Raw genomic sequence first — 20,094 nt, forward strand, 5'->3', positions numbered from 1 at the left:
TACAGGAATGCCAATGGTACGCTGGTTGCAAAAGAGTCGGGCCCAAATGTGCAATTGGTATAAAATGCATGCTAAGGAGGAGATAGATAGGGTTTTGTTGTTGTTGTTGCTTTTGTTTCTATTTATATTTGTATTTTCTTACTCAAAAGTAAAATTTGAATCATAGAACAACAGTTTTAACTATTTTCATTTATTTATTCTGCAAAAGCATCTTTTGAGGAACATATGGCATCTAAAGATTTAAAGAGTAAAACTCCAAGTGTTGCTTTTAAAGTGTGCCTTTAAATTGTTCCTCTGTGAGCATCCAAGGCTGAATTTTCACAGACATGGACACAGACACGGACACGGACATGGACAGGGACACGTAGACACACCCTCTTCAAGACTTAGGTCTCCTTTCTTTGATGCAGATCTCCTTGCATCTGCTTAGCTTCAATCTTACTCCAATTTGTTCTCAGATTGAACTCACCTTAGTAAGACCGTAAGCCATTGATCTTTCAGCCTTGGAACTTTGCAACTGCCATGTTATTGGCAGTGAGAATAACAGCCTAACAGGTGACTGAAGTGGAAACTTAAGGTTTCTTTGGAAAGACGGTTGGATGGTGTTTGCCTGGGCAAACACCTGAAGGAATATCTTGTTAAAGTGGACACAGGTGTGAAAGGCTAAGGCAGACCAGTGAGGACACAGGAGAGAGGATGTTTTGCTAAAGCAAGCACATGAAAGGACACGTGATGGAGGATTCTTTGCTAAGGACACGCATGTATTGGTCAACCTTACATTGTGTAGTTGTGCTGCATTTGTTGAGATATCATAGAGAGAAATGCATCAAAAACCTTCTGGTGGTGTGCTGCAGTTTGTTGCCACTTCTAAGGACTCAGGCTGAATGGATGTACGTGCTGTGACAAGAGCTGTGAGGCAAGACCCGTACTGAGGCAAGGCCCATGGAGGACATGTGATGTTTGGAGGGTATCAATAGGACTCCACGGAGCGGCAGAGACTGAACTTGTCTTGCTGGTACAGCTAGCTGTGCAACGCTTGTGGGTCTTAAGTCTTCGCTGATCTTTGCTTCCCTGAGAGAGGCACAGCCGAGAACTTCTGGTGTTCCTGTTGGTCCCTCCTGCTGACTTGAGCCAAGGCTGAGGCCTGGCTGTCTCTGCTAGGTTGTGTCACCACTGTTGCTAACCTGACTCTACCAGACTGAACTGCTAATGTATCCAGGAAGTGTTTGCAAGTAGATAGAGCTGCCTCTGCCTGCTGACCTGTGAACTGAACCGTTGTTTTCCAGACAGCACAGGCTGGAGCTGCTCCAAAGAACCTTTCTAAATGGGTCCACTTCCCCTCGTGCTCCCCATATCCTTTCTTTTCTACTACCTCTGCCGGGTGGTGGGCTACAAGAGAGGTTAAAGCATTTGAGAACTATCATTAAAAATAGGATTTGAAAAAAAAATTAAAGTTACAGGTGTCTGTATCTAGGAGATTTCAGCCCTTGTGGAAATGGCTATTAGGGCAGTTGTGAAATGTGTGTCCCACTATCAATTTTATTCTTGCAAATGCTTGTATTCTCAATTGTTTGGAAAAAAGTCTCTTAATTGAGATAATATAGAAAACTGATTTGAGGTTCCTTTCTACCATGGGAGCTTAGTAAATATATACCACCCATGCCTTTATTTGTTTATTTATTTTTATTAATTTTAAACAACGTTTTCCAGGGTAGCTCAGGTTGACTGCAAACCCACTATTCTCCTACCATTGCCTTGCTAGTGCTGGAGCCATAGTGATGTATTCCTATCCCAGTTGTCTCTCACCATCCCCAATATTTTTGTTCTAAGTAGTCAGAGGAAGGTGAGCTGTGGGTATTTGTGAAGAATCAGCCATAGTGTTTCATGAAAACAGAGTAAGTAAACTTGATATATCCTACATGAAACTAATGGTTTATCTATAGTAGAAAGGATTTCTTTAAAATATTTCATGAACATATTGATTTGTTGCTTTCTTCTACGTGTATACATGGCCAACCATATTCTAGGCACCTGATTTACAGAAGTAATAGAACAGAAAAGACACTTTTCTTCGTGGAGTTTAGATTCTAAGGGTGAGAGAAGAGATATAGAAGAGAATAAACATGACTTAGAAGTCTGTTTTATTGTATACTAGAAGATGAACAGTACTAAGAAAATGAAAATAGACTGACAAAAGATATTGGAAGTACAGAAAACAGGATGGACCAATCACACTTTAAACATTGTACTTTAGAACAACCCTGTCTCTGCTACCCATAACCTTAGTCAACCTTTTTAAAATGTTTTTTTAAAGTTCCACTAAATAAATATTTTAAGTTTAGGTGTTTGTGTGCAACCACTTTATAGCTGTCCCTTTCTTGCTTGGTTGGTTTTACATAACATTTTAAAATATGAAAAAGCTTGGCTATCTTGTGGGCTCTATAAGAATATAGAACAGAGTAGATTTCATCAATTGCCAGTGGTTTGCCAGGCTCTCGCCTGAAGTATATCAAATTGAAAAGTTTACTTTCAGGGCCTATGCTTGGATGCACATGGAGGAATGTACACTATCCTGAGGGTTCTCTGTGTTTCCTTCCTTTCTTTCCCTCTCAAGAAGGCCTACCAGAATGCAAATAAGATTGATATGTGTAATAGGAATACATTTTAATCAGCCCTCATAATTGTTAGTATTCGTGGTGACTTAGCTATAGATGACTGGTTTCCCTGTATACAATGCAGGAAAACAGGATGAAGCCCCATATTACTTCCTCAGCAGCAGCCAGCACAGGAGCTAGGGTTAGTCCTCAGTAGTAAATCCTGACTCTGCTACAAAGCTTCCCACACCTGGTGTTCCAGCATTAGCTCACCAGTTACAGGAGTTTGCACAAGGATCCAGAATGACAAAGACCCTCCATCCCCTGTCCAATCTCTCTTTATTCCTGTTTCTTCTTTCCCTGAAACAAAGAGGTAACTGTGTGTATTTGCTATACAAAAGGGAAAAAATATCTAAGGTTGCCATGACTTGATAAAGAGCCAGTGGTTATAATAATATATGAAAACTGAGACTCTCAATGAAACTCATATGTGTGTGTGTGTGTGTGTGTGTGTGTGTGTGTGTATATATATATATAAAACCTTGGCAATGTGATTTTCATTGTGCTATAGGACATTAGGTATGGAAATCCTCACACACATACCTTTTCAACATTTGATGCGCTTGTTAGCAGCATTTCTATTGATCGGACAGAAGAACAAGTAACTGGTTGTACACAGCCGAAACCTGATGGATCAAAGCCCGATCTGTGCCAGGTTGCTTGGGAGCCTTATTGCCCCTTTTTTACAAGCACACGAATATCTGCTTCATTTGTAAATATTCACAACATGTGATGCACTGGGGAAGTTTGGTGATGACTGCTAGCATGACAATTGTCATATTTTAGGCATTTTGAAGAATGTGATTTTAGGCTTTTTGTATCTATGGATACCAACATGGCCTACCTGGCTTGTTTCCATGGTTGCCTTTTAAGTCGGTCTTTGGAGGAAGACCTACGTGATTGATAATTCCTCTCAGCGTGTGGGAGATTTTGCTCTACCTGAGATATCTTGTAAGGCAGGAGACAGAGACCCAGGCTTGGGTGATACCTAGGCCCTCCCTGAATATTTTGTACTACCCATGCAACCACATGATCACTTTCATTTCTGTTTTTAGCTTATCCTAAAGTCACCCTACATTGTTTTTTCTTTTGGCCCAAGCCTGTTCTCGAAGACAATCAAGTGCATTGTTATGCCAACTGTTTCTCTAGTTAGTTGTCAATTCCATAGTAAGCCTCTGTTGGATGGCCCCTCTTACATACTCTGTTTTCTCTGCAGCCCTTTACTTTGTGGAGAGTTGCCTTTTGAAGCCCGACTAGCACATAAGCACCATTGAGCAGAAAACTCATGCCTCTCCTGTCCCCACTGACCCAGGACAGAACCACAGACAGCATATAGAACCACTGCTTGGGAAAGCTTTATTGAATGATGAGATAAAACCCAGCAGAGACACACTGTCGATACATGGGGACGTTTGTAAAATACACATGTCACCTCAGTACATCACGGGGGAAGGCTGCACTGTTATTAGAAGTTCATTGATATAAACTGCAGAAAACACAGGAAGCTTCTAGAAAAGAACACAGTTCACTGTGAGCAAGTTCTGAGAGCTATTTTATCTGCTCATAGCAGTTGGAAATCTTGCTTAGCTTGCAATTGATTTTCCAAACAATGGTGATTAACACAAGCTACAAAAATACCCTCTGAATCATCAAAGAAAATTAGATTCTATTTAACAGAGAACCTGTGAGTTCCCACCAGATGCATCTCTTAATTATTTCAAAATCTGATTCGCTGTTAATCAGGCCGCATGAGTAACGAGAGGAGTTTATTTCCTAGTCTAGCAGGGTAACACTAGGTTTTCGGTGATGTGATCGCTCAAAGACAGTGTATCTGCAAAAATGTCTGGGAGGAAGCAGGAAGCAAATATACCTTAATTCTTCCTAGTTTGGTATATAATCCAATGGTATGGGAAATTGAAACTAAGAAAAAAAATTGAAAATATGAACGGTCAGACTCATCCTCAATAGCCACCAACACACACCTATGGGATGCCAGATGGCAAAATCTCCTTGACTTACTTGCCCAGGACACCTGCACCTAAATTAGACCTTTCTCTGGTGCACTAATTAGAGCTACTCACCTGGGAAGAGTTGGGTTTGGAGAGAGAGACCAACCAGATTGACACTGCCCCAGGCTGTGAAGAAACAACAAAATGAAACATCTAGCTCACCGAGTGGTAAGCCAATCATTATCTTTTTAGTTCAAAGTCCTAAAAATTAGAATACAGAAGATGTGCCGTCAGAGATGGGCCAGCTGGGGATATACAAACAGCGGGTATCGTGGTTCAAACGGCCATGGTAATCTGCTCATGTTTTTTTATTATTATTTTTAATATCCCATGATTGCAACATATGCCTCGTAAGTCTTCAGAATGATGTGAGGTGGTATATCACTGTGTGTGCAAAGAATTCCTAATGACTACAAGCCACTGTGACCAGCTTTCTAAGTGGAGTGAAGGGAACATTTGAGATGTAATAATGAGTTTTAGGCCCAATTCACTCAGGGTGGAGGAAGTTAATAACCACAGGGAAGAATGTATTAGTAAAAGAAGCCACTTTTAATCAGAACAGTAGCAAAGGCTTCAGTTGGGAACATGGAGTGCAGGAGTGGAAGTGAAGGCACAGAAGAGAAAATAGAGTGCCCGCCTACCCTCCTTACTGTAGGAACTCGAAATACATTTTTTTTTGTTTTAATGCACGCTCTTTGTTTTCATGCTAGGAATTGAGGAGTTGGGATAGCTTCCATCATAACAAGAAGTAAAAAGCTGAAAACTGAAAGTCAGCAGCTCTTCTGGAATCTTGAGATAACATGTCAAGCCACTGCCCTCCAAAGCAAAGGTGGACGAGTAGATACAGAGGTTCCCAGCTCCTGTGAACAGAAACCCCAATGTCAGCCCTAGCCAGGATCCAAATGTGTAACTGATGAAGGGCAAGAGGCTCGATGGATAAAGGTGAAAGATAGCATAAGGGTAATCGCTCTTGGTGGGGGGGTGGGGGATATGCCTGTGAATTTTGTTTGCAGGTGTTCTCACAATGAAGATCAGAGGAATCAAGGGTGGGAAAGGCTGGGGAAGCGGGGGTCAATCGGTAAAGAATTGTAGTGTGGAGTATAAGGGAATTTGGTCAAAATACATTGTGTGAAATTCTCAAATAATTAATAAAACATTATCTTCTTAAATTTATTCATAATCCAGCCATTGCCCTCCCCTCTTGATCCCCCTCTCACAATTCCCCACCCCATTCCTCTTTCCCTTGTCTCTGAGAGGATGGTCCCCCACTACCAAGCCTCCCCCATCCCTGGAGCCTTAAATCTCTCAAGGATTAGGCACATCTCTCCCACTGAGGCCAGGCCAGGCAGTTCTCTGCTATATATGTGTCAGGGGCCTCAGACCAGCTCATATATGCTGCCTGGTTGGTGGCACAGTGTCTGGGAGCTCCCAAGGTGTCTAGGTTAGTTGAGACTTCTGGTCTTCCTATGGGTTGCCCCCCTCTTCAGCTTCTTCCATCTTCCTCATAATTCAACCATAGTGGTCTCCAACTTCAGTCCAGTGGTTGGGTGTAGTATCTGTGTTTGTCTCAGTCATCTCCTGATTGGGCCTCTCAGAGAACGGCCATGCTAGGCTCCTGTCCCAAGCACATTATAGCATCAGGAATAGTGTCAGGACTTGCTGTCTCCCCATGAGAAGGATCCTCAGTTGGGCATATCAGTCTCTTCTCCATTTTTATCCCTGCAGTCCTTTTATAAAGGAACACTTCTCAATCAGAAAGTTTGACTGTGGGTTGGTAATACTCTCCCTCCCCTTGAGGTCTTATCTAGTGCAGGTGGACTCTTTGAGTTCTCTCTCTCCACTGTTGGGCATTTCATGTAAGGTCACTCTGAGAGCATCATGTGTTTTGCAGGCAAATGGATGGAACTAGAATATAACATCCTGAGTGAGGTAACCCAGACCCAAAAGGACATATATGTTATATACTCACTAATAAGTGGATATTAGACAAAAAGTACAGAATACCTAGGATACAATCCACAGAATTTAAGGACTTTAACAAGCAGAAAGACCAAGTGAGGATGCATGCGTCAATCCCACTTAGTAGGGGGGGAAGAAAATAACCATGGGAGGCAGAGGAAGGGAGAGAGGGATTTGGGTGGGTAGGGGAACAGAATCAGGTATGGGAGGTGGGAACTTGAGAGGGCCAGCAGAATGAATGGAAATATGCAGCCTCTGAAGGTGGAAGGTGGGGAGACCCTCTAGAAAATCCTAGAGACCTGAGAGGTGAGAGAGTCTCAGAACTCAATGGGAGTGACCTTAGATGTAATATTATCTTTAAAAAAAGAAAGATCAGTGAAAATAACCTGTGCTTCCAGCATAAAAATTGTTGAAGTTTGATCTGTTGCTATGCATTGTAATGCTAATTCTGTAGGAGAAGGTCTAAGCCTACTATCACAAAGGAGCAAATTCTCACACCCACAGGCTTTTGCTGTGTAAATAATATTCCTTGATTTAAAACAATTGGTTAAATAAAATTGGCTACAGCCAATTACTGGAGGGATTAGAGGTAGGAACATTTGGAGTGACCTGGTTGGGGGAGAGAAAGGAGAGGAGGAGATGAAGAAAGGGGCGAGGGAATGGGAGGAGAGGATCCATGAGCAAATGGCCAGGAGAAACAGTAAGTAGCCAAATAGCACTGGAGAGGTAGCCAGGTCAGCAGCCAGAAGAGTAGATTAGGGATGACCCTGAAGAAATTGTCAAGGCCAAATAAAATAACCATAGTCTGAGTCTCATTTATTCCTAAGCTAGTTGGAGATAAGTTTAAATTGATTGAACTACAAAGGGAGGAATAGAGGTGTTTTTCAGTATGCCAAAACATGCTGTTCATAATGAATCCTGACCTCCCAGGGTCCCTAAATGATACACTTGACTCTGGAGTGCACTGTGTACAGAGGAAACTGATGATGATGGGAGAGCAACAGATCTCCTTAGTCACTTGACTGATATCAAAACTTGACTTGGCCACTTACCCTTTTTCCAGTCTGCTTCCTCCTTTGGCCTTTCTTTCTACAGGAGTGTTCCCACGCATGTAAAATATGCAGTAGCCATTTCTTTAATGAGTTTCAGGGTAAAGTGTTCTGAGAGGTATGGTTAAGCACTACCATGGCTAGTGTGTAAAGAATTAAAAAGCCAGCCAGTGGTGGCAAACACCTTTAATCCCAGCACTTGGGAGGCAGAGGCAGGTGGATTTCTGAGTTCGAGGCCAGCCTGGTCTACAGAGTGAGTACCAGGACAGCCAGGGCTACACAGAGAAATCCTGTCTCAAAAAACCAAACCAAACAAACAAACAAAGAAAATATGAAAAAAAAAAAAGAATTAGATTCTTTCTGTGGAAGTTGGAGCCCAAGAAAGAGAACATCATAGCCAGCCTACCTCTCGTTTGCCAATTGAGCGTAACTCCAGCCAATAGAGCTTTGGCAGTGATGAAAATGTTTGTGCTGCCCAACAGAGCAGCCCCTTGCCACATGGAACTATAGAACATTTGAAATATGTCTAGTTCAACACAGAACCTTGAATCTTTAATTTTATGTAATATTAATCTAGACATTGAAGGGTTCTTCCTTTCTAATATTAAAATGCAGAAGCAGAAGATGTATTTAATATGGTCACATTGAGAAGAGGAAGAGAGCCAGTGACCTTCCCCCTCCCATGTCTATCTTCAAGGTCCCAACATGAAGGGAAGGCTTAAATAGATGCTAAGAAATATGCACATGTAAGCAGACCAGCCAAAGTGTTGTTCTCTACTTATCACCGTTTGCATGTTTCCTCAGTAAGTTGAGCCAAATTCTTGGATTTATTGAGACTGTGGGGGCAAGGAAAAGAAGCACCGCCTCTTTAAAGGGATTAAACAGACTGTTTTGCTGTGCTGCCTATGAAAAACAGCAGGTGCAGCGAGATCGAGATCACTTTGACCTTCGTGCAGCCTCTCAAGAGCAACAGAGGAAATTCTCACATGCAAGAGCCTTTTTCTGTACCAGAAGGGACAGATACATCCTTGTCTTCAAGGCAGAGCTTTTAAGATGGGAAATCTGAACAGATTTTGTTAGAAAAACCCTTATTCTTTAAGCCTTCCCACATGGCAGTCATGCGTTCACAGCTTCCTCTTCTTTCTCCACTTTGGTGTAGTAGAAACAATTCTACCTTCTCCTGGCGGCCTTTGTTTCCTTAAGTGTGTCTCCATGTTATGTAAAACTTACATATTACTCTGATAGGGTGGTCTATGCTATGCAATTGGCTTGCCAGATCCAGGTCAGACTCTCATTGTCAGAAATTATTGTTGTATTACCTATATGGAGTTTTAAACTTCAAAGTACCATTTTGAAACTAAAAATGTCTAAAGAGAAAGTAGCTAAAGCCATGATTATTAAATATATATTGGATGATACTGAGATAAGACCCTCCTCCCCAGAGAATCTTGATCCAAAGATTTCTCTGATAGCTGACATACAGATAAGGCTCTGAACAGCTTGTAACACCAGGAACATGTTTTGCCAGCAAAGGCTATGTTAATGGAGAAGGCATTTTGTGAATGGTTTGGATCTTGTCCTGCTGAGACCTGAAAAACTATGATAACCTTAAAATTGTCCCCAATAGCAGGGGAAACGGGGCTGCTTATATACAGGCTCCCATCATTATCTGAGGCTTTACTCTAGGTATGGTCATTGGCATTCTACAACTTCCAGTTCCTGTGGCCAGGTTGCTATTTAGCCAGATACAACTCTGAGAAAACCATATAGCAGCATGAGTAAGTGTAGGAATTTCAGGTCCTGTGTCTGCTCCACCACAGGGCTCAACCACTCATGGAGGCAGGTTGCTGAAAGTCGACCAAACAAGCTTACCCTACACTGTTGCCCAGCAGGTGCTGGGCTGTAGGGCAGCTCCAGGACACTGTTCCAGGGGTGGGGAAGCCGGAGGCTGGGACCATCTGGTTCTCAAACACGCATGTGCCGCTTTGAGCTGCCGGAGAGCTGAGAACAAAGTGGGGCCCATGGGCTAGATCTAGCCTGGGACTGGAGAGAAAGAGGGGAGCTTCAGCTAGTCCCGCCGTGATAGTCCTTGGCTTGTTGGTGGCAGCAGGCTTGAGGTTGGGCTTGGTGGCAGCTGTGGCTGGCAGCGCAGAGAGGACTTTTATGGCTCTGTAGGTGAAGGCCTTCTTCATGGCTCCCACGGAGGATCCTGATGAAGAGTGGTTTTAAGGCATTTACTGTCATGGTGAAAAGTGGATGAGTAAAACCGTACCCCACTTCTCAGGGCGGGCCTGAGGTTGTTTAACCTTTTTGCAGCAAAGAGTGTCTGGGAAGGAAAGCCTATTGGCTAAGCCCTCTAGGCCTTTAGGTACCTCATTAAAATGGAGATCTGTCTTGAGCCTATATGACCACAGGTCATGTCCTTTACCTGTGGAAATGCTTGGAATGTTACCCATATGTGACTGATGGCCACAAATCTATGGGGGAGAGGGGCTGTGGCTAGTGACAGGGCTTGGTGTCCCGGAACAGGCGAACCACCTACTGTCTGTCCCTTCAGGGTTTCTGGAGTTTCAAGCCTTAGCTCAACCAGAAACCAGGTTACGTTTCTCAGTCCCACAAGTAAGAATCTTCATGTATGGTTCACAACTGTCTCCAAGAGCTTCCAGTGACCATTAGGATGAGCTAGGAGTCAATGGACCAAACGTACATTTCTCAGTTATTCAGGAATATCATCAAATTCATCCTAGATACCACTGTACGGTCTGTCCTACATACAGGAGAAGTGCAGATACTTAACCAGAATCAAAGGAAATTGTAAGATGAGAATTTCAGAAATTGAGGCAAAACAGGAAATAGGAACTTCATTATTTTAGGGTCTCAACATCTACATAACCCTATTGTTCCCTCTTTTCACAACAGGAGTTTCTTAACTTCAGGATGTCTCAGACTCTACCAGTCATTTCAGTCACCAACAGCTACAGTGCATGGCACTTGCTTCTCTCAGCCCTTCCCAGAGGGTCCATATCCATGCAGGTCACTCCATGAAAGTGTCTGGTTTGTGCATCCCATTGGTATAGAATTCTGATAGTAGATATGAGCATATTGGTTTGCTAAACTGTATCTACTATAGCTGCATATATATGGTACACTACTAAGATTTTCTTACTTGTGAGAGGCGATCATGGACTACATAGAAATATTCTATAAAAAGAAAGAGAAGAAATAGGAAACAACTGAACATGGTGGTAATCACTTGCATTTCTGGTATCCAAGAGGCCAAGGTCATTTTTGGCTTCATTATGAGTTTGAAGTCAGACTGGAACATATGAGAGCCAATTTTCAACACAACAACAAAAAATTGAAGTAGAATATCAACTACCTATTATATTATTCAGTAAGATAATTTGTAGTTCTGAAAACCCAGACCCAGGCAGATCAAATCATGAAATTATACACATGGTACTAGATGAGTGGAGTTGCTAGTTGAAGCCAGGAATAGACAGTATTTCTCTCCTACACGGCATCTGTCATTTTCTATCCTTTCAAGTTAACATATTCAAGGTGTCTTAAGAGAGAAGTTGACACATATGGACATGCAAAAACCTTAAGTTCCCATTCACCTTCCAGAGAACCACTTGATTGACTTTGGTGTGTTAGACAAGTTCCTATTTCCCATTGATTCTGGTCTCACAAAATAAGTATAAGGAATGAATATAATACATTAGTTGTATGTTGATTGCATGTGAAACCATTAATATTTGAAGCATACATGGGAGATAGCTGATATATTTCTTACACTTTAATATTGCATATACAGCTATTACAAAATTTCTCATGACAGTACTAGAGCGAAAGAAATCCTGGTAGCTTCCAGTCCCCTGGCTACTCTTTGCTTTCAGGCTAATGATGTAACCGTGTTCTAGTGAATAGGATGGATAAGGCCTTGAGTTCCTATTAAAATAAGTAGTCCTTGTTAGCTCACCATCTTCTCTGTGATTCACTTCTCTCCTATGCTTAGAACACAGATGAGATGCCTGGTAGTGTGACAACCACAGAATGGCTAAGCAACAACGAATTACTGAAATTAAAGAATCAGAGTAAGTAACCTGCTGTGAAGGGCATGTTTTTTAAATTTATTTATTTTTTTATTTTTACTTTTTTTGCACAGTTTGTATGTGTGGTGTGACTAGTTTATACATGTTCACACATGCGTATTGATGTGTATCTGCATACCTGAGTGTGAAGGCCAGAGGTTGACATCAGTACTCTTCTCTGGCCATTCTCCTCCTTATATATTGAACAGGGTCTCTCACTTGAGCTCAGAGCTCCCTGATTTGGCCGTTCTAATTAGCCCCTTGCTCCGAGTACCTACTGTCTCTGATTCCCCAGTGCTAAGATCACAGACAGACAGACAAGTATCTGGCTTTTACATGGGTACCTGGGATCTACACTCCATTCCTCACATTTGTCTGGCAAGTGTTTTATCCACTGAGCCATAGTCCCAGGTCCTGGGACAGACGTTATAAACGATTCTATAGACTGCTTGCAGTAACACAGAACTCTATTTATCTTAAAGCTTTGTCCACATATCTTCATGTAAGACACTGAAGATTTTGGTTAGGTACAAAGAAATGCAATCTGAGAGCCAGAGATTCTGTCTCCAGCATCACTCATCACAGTTGGCACCCGTGGTTCCCTGGAATGTTGGCTTGAAGTAATTTTGAAGAAGTCTTAATTTTTTAAAATGATATTCCTACTCCACAAGAGAGGCAGTAAAATTTCCTATGAGTAATGGATTCTTGAATTTGTTTATCTAACATGTAAAATAATGCCAGAAATAGCCTAATCTTCAATGACAGCACAGTAGGTACTATTCCTGTCTTCCATCCATATCTTCTCTCCAGGAGTATCTTATTAAACAAGAGCTGACAGAAGATGAAAACATTAATCACCTAGAGCTATTTACCTCCATCTTCGAAGAATTTCCTTCTACCCACGACACCAACCTGACCAGTAAATATTTGAAGATTTTATGTTCTGCCCCTGGAATAGTTTATGTCCTGCCATTGTGAGCTGCCAACAGCACATGGTAGACCACAAAAGAAAGGAAAAAGTCCAGTTCTACTGCTCCAGCTTGACCAAGTCAGTGGAGCAATGCATGCTCCAGAGGTTCTTGCAGGCTCTGAGCTATACTCAGGCCAAGCTCAATCATTCTTGGGGTCCTTACCTGCCCTGCCACTTTCATGTTTCTTTTCTTTTGAGAAGGCTTTTTTTTTTCCAGTAAGCCAGCTTGTCCGAAGCATCTTCCTTAGGCTTTATGACTGAGCAAGCTGATAAAGGGAAGGCTCACTACAGGAGTCCATCATAATTCCAGTGTTTTAAGTCACTGAGAAACTTCCTAAGTACAATTAGTTTTATTGGTGGCTTTACCAGTACCGCTAAATATGTCCAAAGCTTTAAATGAACTGGTGAAACCTCTATTTTCGTTTGATTACATTCATAATGCTAATATTTACAATGGAAGGGAGCCTAGTCTACTGTGTGATACTCCATCAGATGATATGAGAACTCCAGCACAGTGTCATGTTGTTCTCTAAATCTCCATTTCACTTAAAACTTCAAACCACTTAGAAATAGAATGCTCAAACTAAGTAAAATATCTTTTCCTTAAGATTAATTTTTACTGCTACATCAATGAACAGAATCAAGGAGCCACAGATGGAAACGTGGTTTGGGATTGTCATAAAATTGATTTCAGGCTCAACAGGGGCATGAACTCACTGAGAAAGTTCTCTGCAATTTCAGCCAGGTGCCCAAAGGAAATTAATATGTAGATATCAGAAATATAACGAGACTCCTAATAGTAAGTCAGGCCCAGAATTCTGGTGACAGAGTGAATGACAAAGAGATTCTAATTAGGCAAAGGGAAGAAGACGAAATGAGTGCACTCCCAGAAGGATCTGGCTGGAAGAGGTTCTATTCTTTGGCTTGGGTATTGTACTCAAGGTCGGCTTTGTTCATTTTGTCCTGGGAGATAGAAAAGGGCTGGGTAGAGCTGTGTTTTTTTGGTGATATTATCTGTGTTCTCTCTTCTTCACGTTTTATGAATTCATGGGGAGCTGAAATATAAATGGAGAATATTGATCACGGTTTTAGATTTACTAGAAAAACTGCCTATGTGGCGTAAGGGGACGCCGCTGTTCGTCTTCCCTGTCACCAGGCTTCTGGGAGTTGGGCAAGTCTGTACGTGAGCTGGCAACCACACAGGGTATATTTCCTAAATCTTTCACTGATTTCTCTCTGCTCAGTCTCTTTCTGGGAATCTTAATCCCTTCAGCAAATATTTTAAAGCGTTCATTATATCTATGTACCGGTGAGAATGTAGGCTCTGGGAAGGAACAAAATGTACAAATAGAACTTCAAATCCAAATGGAGAGAAATGGATGTGGAAAGACATGAATGTGAAAGGCCATGCTTTATAGGGAAGAAAATCATCTTTAACTACAGTGATCCTTAGAGGGAAAAGTGGTAGCCATTTCAAATTAATATTCATTATGGTCCTATGGACAGAATTGTGTGAGCTCATGTTACAGAATGAAAAAACAATGTCTTTATGCACTAATCCACTATTCTAGTACCTTTAGACACTAAAAACATTTCATAAGGACTTTGAGCATCCAAGGGGCATTTTATAGAAGCACCCAAGGATTTCAAGAAACAATGTGCTAAATGGAAAATGTTCTTCATCACCCTCTAGGGAAAAGCCCCAAAGATAGATGATGGTTTCTATTTATTAAACGAACACTGTTGCAAGTGAAGAATCACATTTTAAGAGGTCAAAGCTGTCAGGGTCATGGTTTTCAAAAACTGTCAAAAGCAAGGAGAGAGAGAGAGGCAGAAAATGGCTAATCACATTTACTGTCTTGGTCTCTGAGACTGAGAAATAGGAAGAAGAAGCAATGATGATGAGGAGAGAATTGCAAAAATAAAGAAGAAAGGCTGGCAAAGAGCTAGGAGAAAGGATTTCTTAATTTACTATGGGCCTTATGTTGTTATGTGTTTGACTATATTTTCAAATAGAAAAGCAGAAACTTCCATCAGCTTCAAGGTGAAAGCAAGGTAGGTATTCAAAAAACTAAAAGGCATAACAAATGCCAGAATGTTTTCTTTCAGTCTTCTGTTTGAAATTGGTAGCAGACTTCAAGAATTTGGATTTTAAAGCAAAAAAAAAAAAAAAAAAGCATTAGGAAGGGTCTAGGCATGCTTTGTTTACCAGCTATTTATTTATAAGTCAATAAATAACACTATGTCAGAAAACTATGTGAGGCACCGAGGATACGAGGTGTATGATTTAAACAGAGAACGAACTGAGTCTCTCTTATTGACGCTAGTAAGAGTTACTATCTTGTCAAGCTCTCTATATGTTCTTGTGGAGTCAGGAGAACCTTGTTACTGTTGAAGTGAGCAAGTAGGTGACAGAAGTTAAATAAGTTGTCCCAAATTTTCTCCAGCGGAGGCTGCTGACCATTACGGTGTCTGTGCCCCATTAAGAGTTGGGGAGTAGAATGCACTTCTCAAGACTTCAAGCATCAGGAAAGTTTTAGATACTCATGAAGGATAGATGGATGGAATAATACAAGGGATGCAGGAGGGCAGCAGCACACGTGAGTCACAGTCACTTGGTACTAGCACACTAAGCAAGTTGGCAGAAGGCAAGAGAGAACTGAAAAGCGAGCAAGCCATGTTCTGCGAAGTCAGGTCAGTCTTGATAAGACATTAAAACTGATAGAAGACTGGGGAGATTCCACTTTACACCAGTCAGAATGCCTAAAATAAAAAACTCAGGTGACAGCAGATGCTGGTGAGGATGTGGAAAAAGAGGAGCAGTCCTCCATTGTTGGTGGGAATGCAAGCTGGTACAGCCCCTCTGGAAATCATCAGTTTGGCAGTTCCTCAGAAAGGTAGACAAAGTACTACCAGAAGATCCAGCAATACCTCTCCTGAGCATATACCCAGAAGATATTCCAACATGTAATAAGGACACATGATCCACCATGTTCATAGCAGCCTTAATAATAATAGCCAAGAGCTGGAAAGAACCCAGATGTCCTTCAACAGAGGAATGGATACAGAATATGTGGTATGTTTACATAATGGAGTACTACTCAGCTATTAAAAATGAATTCATGAAATTCTTAGGCAAATGGATAGAACTAGAAAATACAATTTTGAGTAAGGTAACCAATCGCAAAAGAACACACATGGTATGCACTTACTGGTAAGTGGATACTAGCCCAAAAGCTCCAAAAAACCAGGATACAATTCATAGACCACATGAAGCTCAAGAAGAAAGAAGACCAAAGTGTGGGTGCTTCGGTCTTTCTTAGAAGGAGAACAAAATAGTCACAGGAGCAAATATGGGGATACAGTATAGAGCAGAGATTAATGGCCTCCGAGAGACTGTCCCATCTGGGAATTCATCCCATATACAGTTACCAAACCCAGACACTATTGTGGATGCCAAGAAGTGTATACTGAAAGGAGCCTGATATGGCTGTTTCTTGAGAGTCCCTGCCAAAGACTTACAAATACAAAGGTGGATGTTAGCAGCCAACCATTGGACTGAATGTGGGGTCCCTAATAGAGGAGATAGAGAAAGAGCTGAAGGACTTGAATGAGTTTACAACCCCATAGGAAGAACAACAATATCAGCCAACCAGACCCCCCCCCCCCCGAGCTTCCAGGGTCTAAGCCATGACAAAGGAGTACGCATGGCTCCAGCTGCATATGTAGCAGAGGACGGCCTTGCCAGGCATCAATGGGAGGAGAGGTCCTTGGTCCTATGATGGCTTGATAGAAGCCTCAGTGTAGGGGAATTCAAAGGCAGGGAGGTGTTAGTGGGTGGGTAGGTGGAGGAACACCATCATAGAAGCAGGGGGAGAAAAAAATGTGATAGGGTGTTTCCAGGAGGGAGGGAAACCAGGAAAAGGGATAACATTTGAAATGTAAATAAATAAAATATCCAATAAAGAAAAACAAAAAGATTGATAGAAGACATGGCTGCACAATCCAGGTCCCACAGAAGCAATCTTTGAAATAAGATTTTACAAGAAAATGATATAGTAAGAAAATACTTCCAGGTAAAACAATGGAGAAAGAGGAAAGAATGAGAGCTGACAATGTAAGTCTTCAGAAAAAAAAAGTCCTGGTCTTGGTCCTATTTCATGGGGAAACTCTGGAGCTTAAATTATAACTTGGAGTCAATTTTGCATCAAGGCATCAAACCATCTGGGGCTCCTATTCACACTCCTGTGAGCAAAGAGTTGCATGCTGCCTTGGGGAAATGGAAATTCCCAGAGATTTCTGGTTCTTTGTGACTATGGGAAAAGTACTCTAGCTCAGTGCAGAGCTTAACCTGTGTTAGAAAAGTGGGCATATCTGGTGAATAGTACACAGTATATAGGCTGTACATAACTTCTACAGTTAATACAACTGTTGCCATTGGAAATGGGCCATTCAGACATTGAAATGTTTGAATTGAACAATATTTATGTCTCTGAAAAACAGTATAGGGGGTGATAGGACCATAAGCAGAGTTGAAAGACGCATAGAAAAACAGAATACCAGAGAGAAATCAGTACAATTAGAAATTATGCACAATGATGACTATAGACATTTACACGTGCCTATGTAAGAAGCATGGCCAACCCAGAATCTTCCTGTCGTGACTCCAAGTAGACACTGCTTTCTATCTTCTCAGTTTTCACCCCACACTTGCAATGTAAGTGACATACTCTGCTCTAACCCAAAGTTGAATAAAAGCTGGTTCTTAATCACTGAATTTTTTTTTTTTATGTGAGTATGCCTTCTTTGAAGTCAGCTGTGAGTGGGAAACTAGAACCAAAGATATAAGTAGAGGCTGGCCACTTAGAAACCTGCTGCATAAAGACACATAGATGTCTGTCTTTGCTCTCACTTTTACAAATGATGGCCAGAAGAGGAAAGACCCAAAGGAAACTGTAAACTGTAGGCAAACAAATGGAAAGGTCCTGGATCACAGGATAACTGTGTGCTCAACTCCACCTTTCCCTGTTCCACCCATCATTTCCATGACAACATCAACAGGAAAGGAACCTGTAGTTTGACCTGATTTAAACCATTATTTCCTCCTGCAGTCTCTCCTAGAAAAAAATATGTAAAATTCTTACTCAAATCTAGTGCTTTGGAAACACTTTTTAGATTTCAAACTAATAAATCATAGTTTTGTTTATTTATGGAGTACAGCCTGATGCTATACTTCCAGAAGACAAAATTTACTCCCTACAGAACAACATGAACTGGGACTAAGAGGGGCATTCTCATTCAAACTGCCACGTTGCACTCCCAGGCTCCCATTGACTTTGGTCACATCATAACACAAAATGCATGCAGCCCAACTTCAAAAGTTCTTGGTCTTTTACAGTCTCAACACTGTTTACAAGTCCAAAATCCAAAGTCTCTTCTGAGTCTCAAGGCAATCTCTTAGTTGTGACTTCCAGTAAAATAAAAAAAAGCATGCTGCACACTTCCAACATACCATGACAGAGAATATACATTTTCATTTCAAAATGGAGGAATAAGGGCAGAGCTCAGAAATTCTATACCAAAGATGTCTTTGTCAAGTATCAAAGTGCTTAGATGACTTCACTCCTCTAGCTTTGCTGCCTGCAGCATCTATCTCTCTCTTTGACTAGTTCCACTCCTTTTATGTGGCAATCATTAACAGATATTCCATGGCTCTGGTGTCTATATCTGTGGTCTCTGCTACAACCAAGCTTCATTTGCAGAACTTCACAAAATGACCTCTCAGGGCCACCTACCCTTTCTTCCACTTTAAAAAGGGACTCCCTGCTATGCATTGTGTGACCTCGATGACCCTCTGGAATTCTGGCAAAAGAATCCATACCTCCTTCTCTACTGTATTTCTACATACCTCCAAAGCCAGCACCTTGTAGATGATGTTGTCAAGTTTGGATGACATTAGCAAAAGGCTTTTATTCAATTGCTTTCTAGGAGCAGAAAAGACTCTTTAACAAGGAAACTTAACTGGGTGGAATCTTGCTCCAAGGGTACACTTTCCTCTATCCCAGTTCAGAGCAGAAATGGCACTTACCTTATTACATCTTTCAGCACAAGCTATAGCTACAACATTACATTTTGTAGTATTTTTTTCCCTACTCCTTTACCCTGTTCTTTTTTTTTAAATTTTATTTTAGGTTCCACATGCTCTTTTTCTTTGTGAATCTGTATAAGAGTTATTAATAATAAATATAAAACTAAAGCTCAAATATAATGCTGCCTTGAAAGTGTCCCACCAAAGAAATTAGTCTATTAGTTTTAAATTGATCTTCAAGCAAGGTCTTAGGAAAAGATCAGAAGGTAATCAGATGCTTTGGCAAAACATCACAGAGATGCCCTCTTCCCAGTTGTTACTATTGTTTCCATCTGAAACCTTTAGAGCTGAGCCCTCACCGTGTGTGTTGCCCTCAGTACTATCATCTTGCAGGATTCTACTATAACTGTCCTTTAAGTGATGCTTATAAATTCAACTGCTTTTGTATTCCAAAGTTTCAATACTTCTACATCCCAAACAAACAAACAAACAAACAAAAACAGAAAAACCACAGTCAATTTGTTCATAGCAATATCCTACACGCTGATCCCAATTTCTGTATTAGCTACATTTATGTTGTTGTTATAAAACACCATGGCCACAGCAACTTGTAGAGGAACAGTTGATTTTGGTTCGTTTCTATGGTGATAAGTTCTATCATGGCACGGGGCATGTTGGCAAACAACAAGCACAGTGGCAGGAGCAGGAAGCTGAGGGTTCACACCTTCAGTCACAAGCAGGAAGTAGAGGGGCAAATTAGAACTGGTATGAGCAGTGACAGCCTTCTTCCAACCATGCTCTAGACCTCACCAAACATTGTCACCAACTGGTAACTGTTAGGACTTAGAAACCAGAACAAATGGCTATGTGAGGTGCCTATTAAATATGTCAAAGTGGATGTTGGCCAGCTCTCAGAGGACACTAAGTACCTGTGGCTCTTCCCAGCACTTATCACCACACCCCCACTGTAAACTCTCCCTCCCAGGGGCCGGGCTTCAGCTTCCCTTACCCTAGCCTGATCCTTATATAACTCAACCATTTTGTCTACACTGGTCTTTTGACCTCTTGGACTAGGCCACTTTGGTTGGTGGGCTCTTCTTTGACTCTCTCCCTGTCTCTTCATTAGTGATCCAGTTTAGTCTGCTCTCCTACTTTCTCCCTTATATCTACAATAAAAAGCTCCATACTTTAGGGGTAGTCATGTACTCCCTTTTTTAATTTCTTCAGTCAGGGACCAAGTATTCAAATATCTGAGCCTGTATTAGACACTC

The 20,094-nt window shown here is 41.4% G+C and overlaps 1 long non-coding RNA gene across 6 annotated transcripts in view; it reads left to right on the forward strand.

Annotated features, from left to right (window-relative positions):
- The window catches only part of Gm14061, a 180,037-nt gene that overhangs the window by 14,465 nt on the left and 145,478 nt on the right, over window positions 1-20,094 (forward strand). The window contains exons 4-7 of one of the 6 annotated variants that reach the window (XR_375032.4): window positions 4,726-4,831; window positions 5,374-5,605; window positions 11,690-11,768; window positions 12,576-14,911. The exons of the other annotated variants lie outside the window; for them this stretch is intronic. This is a non-coding gene — a long non-coding RNA (predicted gene 14061). Of the gene's footprint in view, window positions 1-4,725; window positions 4,832-5,373; window positions 5,606-11,689; window positions 11,769-12,575; window positions 14,912-20,094 lie in introns of those variants that run through there. 6 annotated transcript variants of the gene reach the window in all.

Source organism: Mus musculus, chromosome 2 (genome assembly GCF_000001635.26).
Source record: "Mus musculus strain C57BL/6J chromosome 2, GRCm38.p6 C57BL/6J".
NCBI classification, from domain to species: Eukaryota; Metazoa; Chordata; class Mammalia; order Rodentia; family Muridae; genus Mus; species Mus musculus.